The sequence below is a fragment of the Pygoscelis adeliae genome, unplaced genomic scaffold (assembly GCF_000699105.1).
Source record: "Pygoscelis adeliae isolate BGI_AS28 unplaced genomic scaffold, ASM69910v1 Scaffold53, whole genome shotgun sequence".
In the NCBI taxonomy this organism is placed as follows: domain Eukaryota; kingdom Metazoa; phylum Chordata; class Aves; order Sphenisciformes; family Spheniscidae; genus Pygoscelis; species Pygoscelis adeliae.
In genome coordinates this window covers 1,631,705-1,640,300 of record NW_008824468.1, presented here as the reverse complement: position 1 = coordinate 1,640,300, position 8,596 = coordinate 1,631,705, and the positions used below count along the sequence as shown (strand labels likewise).

Sequence of the window (8,596 nt, the reverse complement as noted above, 5' to 3'; positions counted from 1 at the left end):
CCGCGCCGCCCCCCCCCCCCCCCGCCCCCCGCCGGAGCCCCCCCCCCGGCAACCGGGGCAGGGGGCCCGTCCTGCAAGCGCCCCTCCGCCCCCGCCCGCTGCGCTCTCCGTTTCGAAACGAAAGGGCAATGAAAGTTGCGGAGAGAATCGTCCCGCTTCGCCTCAGAAGCTGCCCGGAGCTGCACCCCAGCGAGGGCGTTGCCAGGGTGTCGGGTTTGCTTCAAAATCTCAGCAACGGGATGTAGCTCTGCCGTGATTTCAGCTCTTTCAGGATTTTTCAGGGATTTCACAGGCACGCGGGCGGCCTGAAACTCTGCGAGGCCAGCGGCGCTGCTCCGTGCTGCTCTTCAACTAAAAGAGAAGATGTGCCCAGAGATCCCAGTCAGCTGAAGTGATGTTTAGTGGTCCCCGCTGAGGTTGCGAAGGCAGGGGAGGTTGTTCGTCCTCAGCTGGAGGGCTGGTGTGGAGCCGTGTGGCTCGCCACTTTAGTATGGCTGTATTGTGGGAACAAGGATGGGGAACGTGGGCGTGATGGCGTTGGGGCAGGCCAAGTGCTGCCGCTCCTGAAGCAATACCCATCACTAAGCTCTCTCGGATTGATTTCTTTGCTTTAAATGCATTAGCAGCAAGCTCTGTGATCTTGGAGATGCTGAGAAGGGGCTCCTCTCCAAGCAAGAAAATAGAAATCTCAGTCGTCTCTATCTGGGCATTGATATCCAATTTATTCATCACGAATTCTGCCTCTTGTGCCACCTTACCCAGGCTGTGCAAATAGCCCACGTTTGACTCATTGTGCTAGTTACAGCTTCTAAAGATGCTACTCTCTTCTGGTCGTATGGCTTCTTCTCAACAGTATTCATAATGTATGAGTGAGTGTCCTTCCATATAAAAATAGTGTACATCTGATATGCCCACAGATAATATCATAGCGTGACTGAACCGTGATTAATCGTGCTACTATTCATCCACCTGTCTTCTTTCAGTATAACTCTGGCATGTGCAATAAAACCAGAGGACCTGAGACAACGGTCACATCCCTGCAAATACAGTTTCAGAAGAGGTGGAAGTTGGCTATGGTATTATTTTCAAAATATTCAAATTGGGACTGGGAGGTCTCTGTGCACTTTGCAAATACTTTTTTTCTGAATGCTTAGCACTTCATATGAAGCAAAATACATTGAAAAAATACAGCAAACAGGAGGAAAAGGAAGCGTGGCAAGAAAGTGATTGCTAACTGTCAAAACCCGGCATGCAGTTCTTCCCTAACCCACCTTCTCTGCACCCTCTTCTGAATATTTAACACTCTTGTCCTGGATTTTGTGGCCTCCTTGCCGCAGAAAAGCGAGAGGTGTTAATCAGTTCGGGAAACTTGACAGCCATCTTGTACATGACCTACAGGATCTCTTCAGAGATGGGTAAGCATGAAGGCAAGACATCACAGTCAGGCGGCTAATTTAACCTGACATGTAACTGACTGTATTAGAAAACCGTGTGTTCTGACATCTGGTCCATGCAGGATATGCTTAATTCCTCGCATTACCTTGCTTCTTCAAAGCTACTGCAGGTAGCGTGGTAATTGTCTCTTCTTTGGAAAGCTTATTGTCGAGTCGGTTAGTGTTTTATACGTACAGCTACAGTACACATGAAGTTCTTTCACATCAGTAACCAGTATATATACATGTTGTGTTTATAGGGTTTTGTCATTTATTAGAGCTTCAAATGTAAGCCCATTTTTTCCCCTGGAGTAAATAGATTTCTTCAAAACATAAACAAAGGCGTTACAGCATGTTGTCTGTACAAGACTGTACTGTTAATACTTGATTTTGCAATCTGTGACAGGCGAGCATTTAGAAATGAAATATTAGGATTGAGTGGAAGATATATGGGAGAACTAAACTGTCCCATGACACCCTGTTTCACAACACAAAATTGTTTTTTGACTAAACAAACTGGGAGGGGGGGGAAGTATGTTTTCCACAGAGAAATAGAAGGAAAAGGTGAGAGGAGTCACCTGCTGTTAAAAAACATGCATCCAAGACCAATTATTTTTTGGTTTTGAATTTCCACCAACACAGTCTACAGTTTCTGTGAAAAAGATTTCTTTTGCTCAGCTCTGCAGAAAGGTGTTTCTCAGAATTTACATGTAGCAGTTCCTGTTGGAACACTCCCGCAGCTGTATCAGTACGAGTCCTGGCTCTAACTGCAGGAGGACACAGAGGCCCATTCACTCTTAACAATGAACAATATGCAATTTGCATATTGAAATTTGGAGTGGGAATTTGAGAAGCACTTAAACGATTTAGGAGCATAGTTCCCAGAGTGGCAATGGGATCATGCTCCTTAGTACTGGGGGGCAGAGTCCCAGCGACTGAGATCCCTAAGGTGCAAATGTAGGTGCTTCACTCCAAAACTGCAACACTCAAAATCGTGGTCCACCTACACCATAACCTCAGACTGTGCTCATGCCCATCTACAAATACCTGAGTCTTGATAAACCTGCTCAGCTGAGCACCTGGGAGACATGTAACCCTGAGCAGCACCCAAAAGCTTGGTGGGTTTCCACAAGACACCTTCCGCCTCAGCACCTACCTAATTGCATCAGGCTTTGTACAAACCCACAGCAGCAGCTACCCTGCTTTCTTTTAAACACAGCCACACAAATTAGCCTTTAGACAAGGTACACAGCAATCCACAGGCTAAAGCACATGGAAGCAGGTTTCCCTACTGCCAGCTGAGCTCCACATTGCTAAGCTGCCATCAGGCTCACTTGTCTACAGATTAATTTTAATTCATTTCTGCACAGCAGCCTAGCTTTATCTCGAAGTCTAGAACGGGTCCCCCTGCCAAGGTAGTCTGCAGTCTCCAGGGATGCAAGAAATGTAGGGTTTAATCCTTTTGAGGAGAAGAAGGAATCGACCTGCTTTATTCATGCATCCTGGCTGGGTATGTGTGATAAATGCTGAGCCAAGGCAGACGGGAGGGGCCACCAGCACGTCCCTTCTCTTGCATGTTTTCAAATTGTTCTTGTTTTTAAAAAAAGGTACTCAGGTGCGAATCTGGAGGAGACGGTTCACACTGTAAATCCAGTGTGAGGGGAAATGGCTCCTGGCTCTACTCAGGACATTGCTGAAGCCCCAGAGAAGACAATCTGGTTGTTTTTTTTTTCTGTTAGCTGTATCTAAACAGCTCTCCACACAAGTTTCACGATGCTGCTTGCAGCAGTGGCTCCAGGTTTCTTAACAGCATATGCAGCACCATCTTCTTGAGATGGCAGAAGAGCAGGTTTCTGCAGGGCAGAAGGTTTCTGAATGGACCTGTGTGATCAGAGACGCTGGGTACTATGGGTGAGACAGGGGTCTCCACCCCCCTTTCTTCTCTCTCTGTAACCTCGTATGTCTCCTTACAGCCCATTTCCTCTTGGGAGGGACCAGGACTTGTCCCTGAGCAATGCTAGGGCACCCTGGCAGGGGAAGACAATGCTGGCCTTCATCCAGCCCTTGGGAAACAGCGATCAAGGCAGAAGGTGGTGCCGTAGGCTCTGGGCCATCTATTCTCCAGTCCTGTCTGCCTAACCCCAGGGTCTGGGGCACTTCAGCTGCTCTCTTTAACGGTGAAGCCAGCCAGCCAGTGGGTGTTTAACAGAAGGTAGAGTCCAGGCAGTTGTATCCACTGGTAGATCATGCAAGAGGATCACCTCCGTGGTAAAGAGAGCCTTTGGGGGGCACAGAGCTTGTAGTGCCTCTCTGAGGCAAACGAGTACACAGCGGTGCAACGCATTGTTCTGCCATCCTCCACAGCTACCAGAAACAGCTGCCTGCGTTGTTCTGCCCCAAATGTATCTGATCCCTGTGCTGTCAATAAAATCCCAGCCACTGGTCAGGGACATGAAGGAAGGCTCCATTGGCTCAAGGCACTCTAATGCCATTGCACATGATTTTCATGCCAGAGGCTTGCCTTGATGGAAATGGTTAGATGCCAAAACTCTCGCTGCAGGTCGGATCCCGAGGACTTTCCTTTGCTAAAGGATGGTCAATCTTCAGCTCAGAAATGAGGCCTTTAGCCTCAGGTCAGCACAAGCTTCACTGGGAGCCAGTCTCCAGTCATCTCCATGGTGTCTATTAAAGTAAGGCATTGAAGGAGTTTGAGCTAATTGCTCTACTTCTCATCCTGCCTTAGGGAAACAGATTTCTTTAATTTTAACCAAACTGCAAATAACTTCACATTTGGACATCTGACCAAGTTTCCCTGTGACCCAGCAAGCTACTGCTTGTCAGCTGAGTTGTGGTGTTTGGCCAGGTTCAACCTCTTATTCTCTACACATGTGAAGCAGAACATGAAAATCTTCACGAGGTTTCTACGGATTTGTCAAAGACTTTGAAGTATGCACATGCTCAGCAGTGACTCAGGTGTTGGCTACTAATGTGTTAAACTGCAGTAACTTGACAGACAACACTTAGCCCCTCCTTAAAAAAGCAGAACTGATTTGCCCCAGAAGTAATTGTTCAAACATCTAATAGCAAATCTATTCCAAGACGTGCCAAACTTAAGAATAAAAATAAGAAAAGCATATAAAGAGTGGAAAGGACTGCAATACTACATCATTGCCTAATTTGGTACTTTCTGAATGAAGGGCTTAAACTAAAAAAAAAAGGCTACATGTGAGATATGCCCGTCTGAATTCACTTCACTTTCAGCAAAATGTGTGAACTATGCCTCTTGTCTTCACAGAGAGAGCTCTTCTTGTCTTGAGAACTAAAAGGGAGAAAGATTACACTTTTTTTCCAAAATAAAAGCTTCCGTTCAGACCCTGAAGAGACAGAACAATTCAACTGTTTTCATACAAAACCATAAAACCAAGGAAATTGAGAAATTCAAAAGTAAAAGATCTGAGATCCTTACTTAAATGCTGTGTACAGCAGAGGACATACTCTGTCCTGGTTTTCGACAATCTTTGGGAAGGACCCTGCACTCAAGAACAGCATGATTTGCAAACAGAAACAATTGGAGGTTTGCTGTTCCTTGTATTCTGCCTATTTCAGCTCAAATATCTGGTTTCAAGTCTTTGGATTTGTATTTTCTTCCATTTCAGTACACACTTTGTGTTGGTTTCATCTTATACATAAAGGCTGAACCTTTCAAAGCCTTCAGATAACACCATCTAGTTATTGTCATCATGTCCTTCCCTCAGAACAGCAGCAGTTTGGCTTTGGGGGAAGTTTTTTGTTCTTTGATGTTTCCTCAGTAGAAGTAATTTTGCCAGTCCTGCTGTCTCCTTGTGCGCGCCAGTATTGCTGCTACCACCGCTGTTAAAATGCACTAACACGGCAGCGGCCATGGGCCGGTTAGCCTGCTTCTCCCATGGTTCATTTGCTAGGAAGCAGGGCAAGTACAGCCATCGCCCACTTCTTCCCTAAGTGCCTTCACGGCCACAGCTATTTTGTGCTCCAAGATTACATTTCTGTACCGTGAAAGGCTCTGTAAGGCTGTGCAGAAGTAACAGCAATTTTAAGACGGGGTTTGCTCCGAGGCAACAAACAGGAACAAAGATCTAGGAGAGCTAAAAGCTGAAGGACGCGATTTGTTTTTTTATCAGTTGAATAACTGAATTATTAAATTAAAAGCAATATTACTGCAACTTTACCGAAGTGGGGGAGTAAGTTCTGAGCACCAAGTCTGAGGGTTTTATTCAGCTTTTATTGAATCTATGTCTGTACATGGAGCTCAGCCATTTGCGGTCAGAAACAAATACAGCCATACTAATACAACCACTAAATGGAGGGAGAGAAAACTGGACTCTATACTTGTTCCCAATTTCAAGTAAAGGTTAGTTCAGCTGTGTTTGCTTTCAACTAGCTACAACCTGCAGCAAATCAAATGTGAAAAATAAAGTATGACCAACACTGAGAGTAAAACCAATACATATCCCAGTAGGAAATGCTTATTTATGCTGTTTACTTTGGTCTCTTAGTGCATGGAAATACAGTGTATTTGAGGCTGTTGCTGCAAGTCAGAGGAGAATTAGGAGGTTAAAACGGCAGCAGATAGGGACAGCAAAAACCAATAACATCTGCAGCGTAATATTTCCTCAGTAGTGTTGGGACCACTATAATGGTGAGCTCTACCTATATACGATGTTCTACCTATACACGGTGAGCTCTACCATTATACGATGTTATGTATTCTCAGAAGGAATTTGCAACCAAGTGTGGAATAGAGGTAGCCTTGGCACTAAAAAGAGCTACACTTTTCAAAACAAGGCACAGCAATTCGGTGGCTGAAGCAGACCTAGTCCTAAGTACAGAGTAGGGCTCGTGACACTTGTAGATGGCCTGCTCCCAGACAGGGATCACAAGGCTCACGCAATATCAAGCCATCTCTGCAAGAGATGACAAAGTACAGTGATGCAGTAATTTATGTGGTTCTTGAGCACAAGGCTGTGAAAACATAATTAGGTAGTCTTTTATCAAATGAAATGAATAAAAACTATAAAACAAAATGATGAGGCACTAAATTTAGAAGAAAATTCATTTGATTATCACATCAGAGCCGTGATATTTCAGATCATACTGTCAGCTTAATTGGCTACAATTTATGTAGATTTGATAAAACTATTTGAGCTGTTAATAACGTAGGAAGTTGCACTTCATGTATTCAAAAGCAGTTAGCTTTTTACTCTGATGTAGGCACTTGAAAACCTTTGTGCTGAACATGTTTTCAACTATGTAAGGTTAGAGAGACTGGTATTACTTATTATTTTAGGTTCCTGACGACGCCTGTCATTAGAGTGTCTGAGTGCTCCATACCTAACGCTGGCGGGACAGTTCCCAGGTACAAAGAAACAGCATTGCTCTCATCTCACTCCTGACTCTTTAATAGTGGTCAGTACTATCTCTTTCCCGCTCTCCAAACAGTTTCTAATGCCCACGGTTCCCTGGTTACAATTAGTTCTGCATGGGTTTATATGCGTGTGCCTTGGGGTAAGCGCCATTTAAGTCACAGCACCTTCTCTAAATACCAGGATCTGTTCACACAGCAAATAGCTGATGTTTTAGGGACTCCTGATGTCCTGTTCTGAGATTTCCAAGAGGAATACATTCCAGTGGCACTTATTGTTTAGTGCTGCAGTTCATTCGTACTACCTCTTAATACATACAGCAGAGGTAAGCAAGAAAAAGCCTGCTGACTGCATCCCATCTTCACACTTCACCAATCCCTCCGCACCTGATATCTTCAGGAAGCCTCCTGCCTTTCTGAGCTTCATTTGAGGGAAGCCACCCCAGAAATTGCATCCAACTCAGGGAATTGACTAAAAAAGTTTAGTTCTTACAAAAATCCGTCATGAACAGCACTGATGGGAACATAGGGGTTTCTATATAAAAGAGTCTGACAATAAAAGTTCAGGACCAGGTAATCAACAGAGTGATCACAGGAAAGCAGTTATTAAATAGCAGTGATTTAATTTTAATATTTTTTTTAAAGGAGAATTTTCAGCTTTCAAACAAAATACTTGGAACTTTCTCCCAGAAACTGATGTTTCTCACTTGAGAACAGAGCAGAGATTTGTGGGTCCACATTGCTAACACGGGAAGTATTTTTTTACTTTAAGGGCATTAACGTTTCAAAGTGAGAGGTTCAATGAAGAAATTTCTTCTGTCGGTGTGTAGAGGCCTGTTCATCTCTACATGTCTGCAAACTCTCTTGAATATGGTGAAGGTAGAAGAGTAAATAACATGCTCACATTCTAAAAATTAGTAGAGTTCTCTGAGTTATTACTTTGTGCTTGCCTCTTCCAGTAATAAAAATGCTCTGCTTGAAGACACAGTTTGGAAATAAAAGACTTTTTTTGCCTATTTTCTGTTCTGAAAAAATATAAGTATCCATTCCCATAGTTTGCTTTGGAGCAAAATGTTCTCTGATTTTTCAGTGTTTGTTTTGAAGTTATTAGTCAGTTTTCAAAACCACAAAACACAATCTTTTCCAAACTAGTTTATGTAGAAGTATTTGTTGCTCGTAAGAACATGCCCTGTTCTTTACTCGGTAAAATCGACCTCCTAATGCATACCTTCAAGCTTTCTTAAGCATCTAGAAAGCAGAGTCTGACCAGTATGCTTTCCTCCTCACTTCCACCATTGAACAAGAGAATGAGAAGGAAACCCCTCCTTGACTTGCAAAGGCCTGAGGAATGACATGCTGGGGGCTTACTACAGCATTTTGTTGGTGGTAGAGAAGAGACTCTCAGTTCGCAATGGACGGCTGCAGGCCATGTTAGAGACAATGAACTCAATTTTTACTTCTGAACACAGAAACTCTGGGAAATAAAACATGAATAACTTTTTTCACTCGGGGAGATAACATGATTCCAAAGGTGCCTCTGATATTAAATTATGTCCTGGGGATTCCAGTTTTCTCTTTGAAAAGAAATTTCTAGCTCTTCTGTTTTAAAGTCTGAAAGCATGACATAAGTAGACTCAAAAAACCTGGAAGGCAAACCAAAAGAACCTTAAACACGCCATTAAAAAATCCTAAAACCCCTCAACTACCTAGTTTCTTAGGACAATTTTACAAACAGAAGTGACCTGGCAAAATTGATTGCTGG

General features: G+C 43.8%; 1 protein-coding gene across 9 annotated transcripts in view; it reads right to left on the bottom strand.

Annotated features, from left to right (window-relative positions):
* Positions 1-8,596, bottom strand: part of SMPX (small muscle protein, X-linked) — a 43,668-nt gene that overhangs the window by 15,936 nt on the left and 19,136 nt on the right. For 2 of the 9 annotated variants that reach the window (XR_663475.1, XM_009321142.1), the window contains one exon: positions 4,667-4,752. The exons of 3 other annotated variants lie outside the window; for them this stretch is intronic. The gene's annotated coding sequence lies outside the window, so the exon portion shown is untranslated. Of the gene's footprint in view, positions 1-110; positions 352-4,666; positions 4,753-7,435; positions 8,478-8,596 lie in introns of those variants that run through there. 4 more of the 9 variants (XR_663474.1, XM_009321137.1, XM_009321143.1 and 1 more) reach the window with 3 other exon arrangements.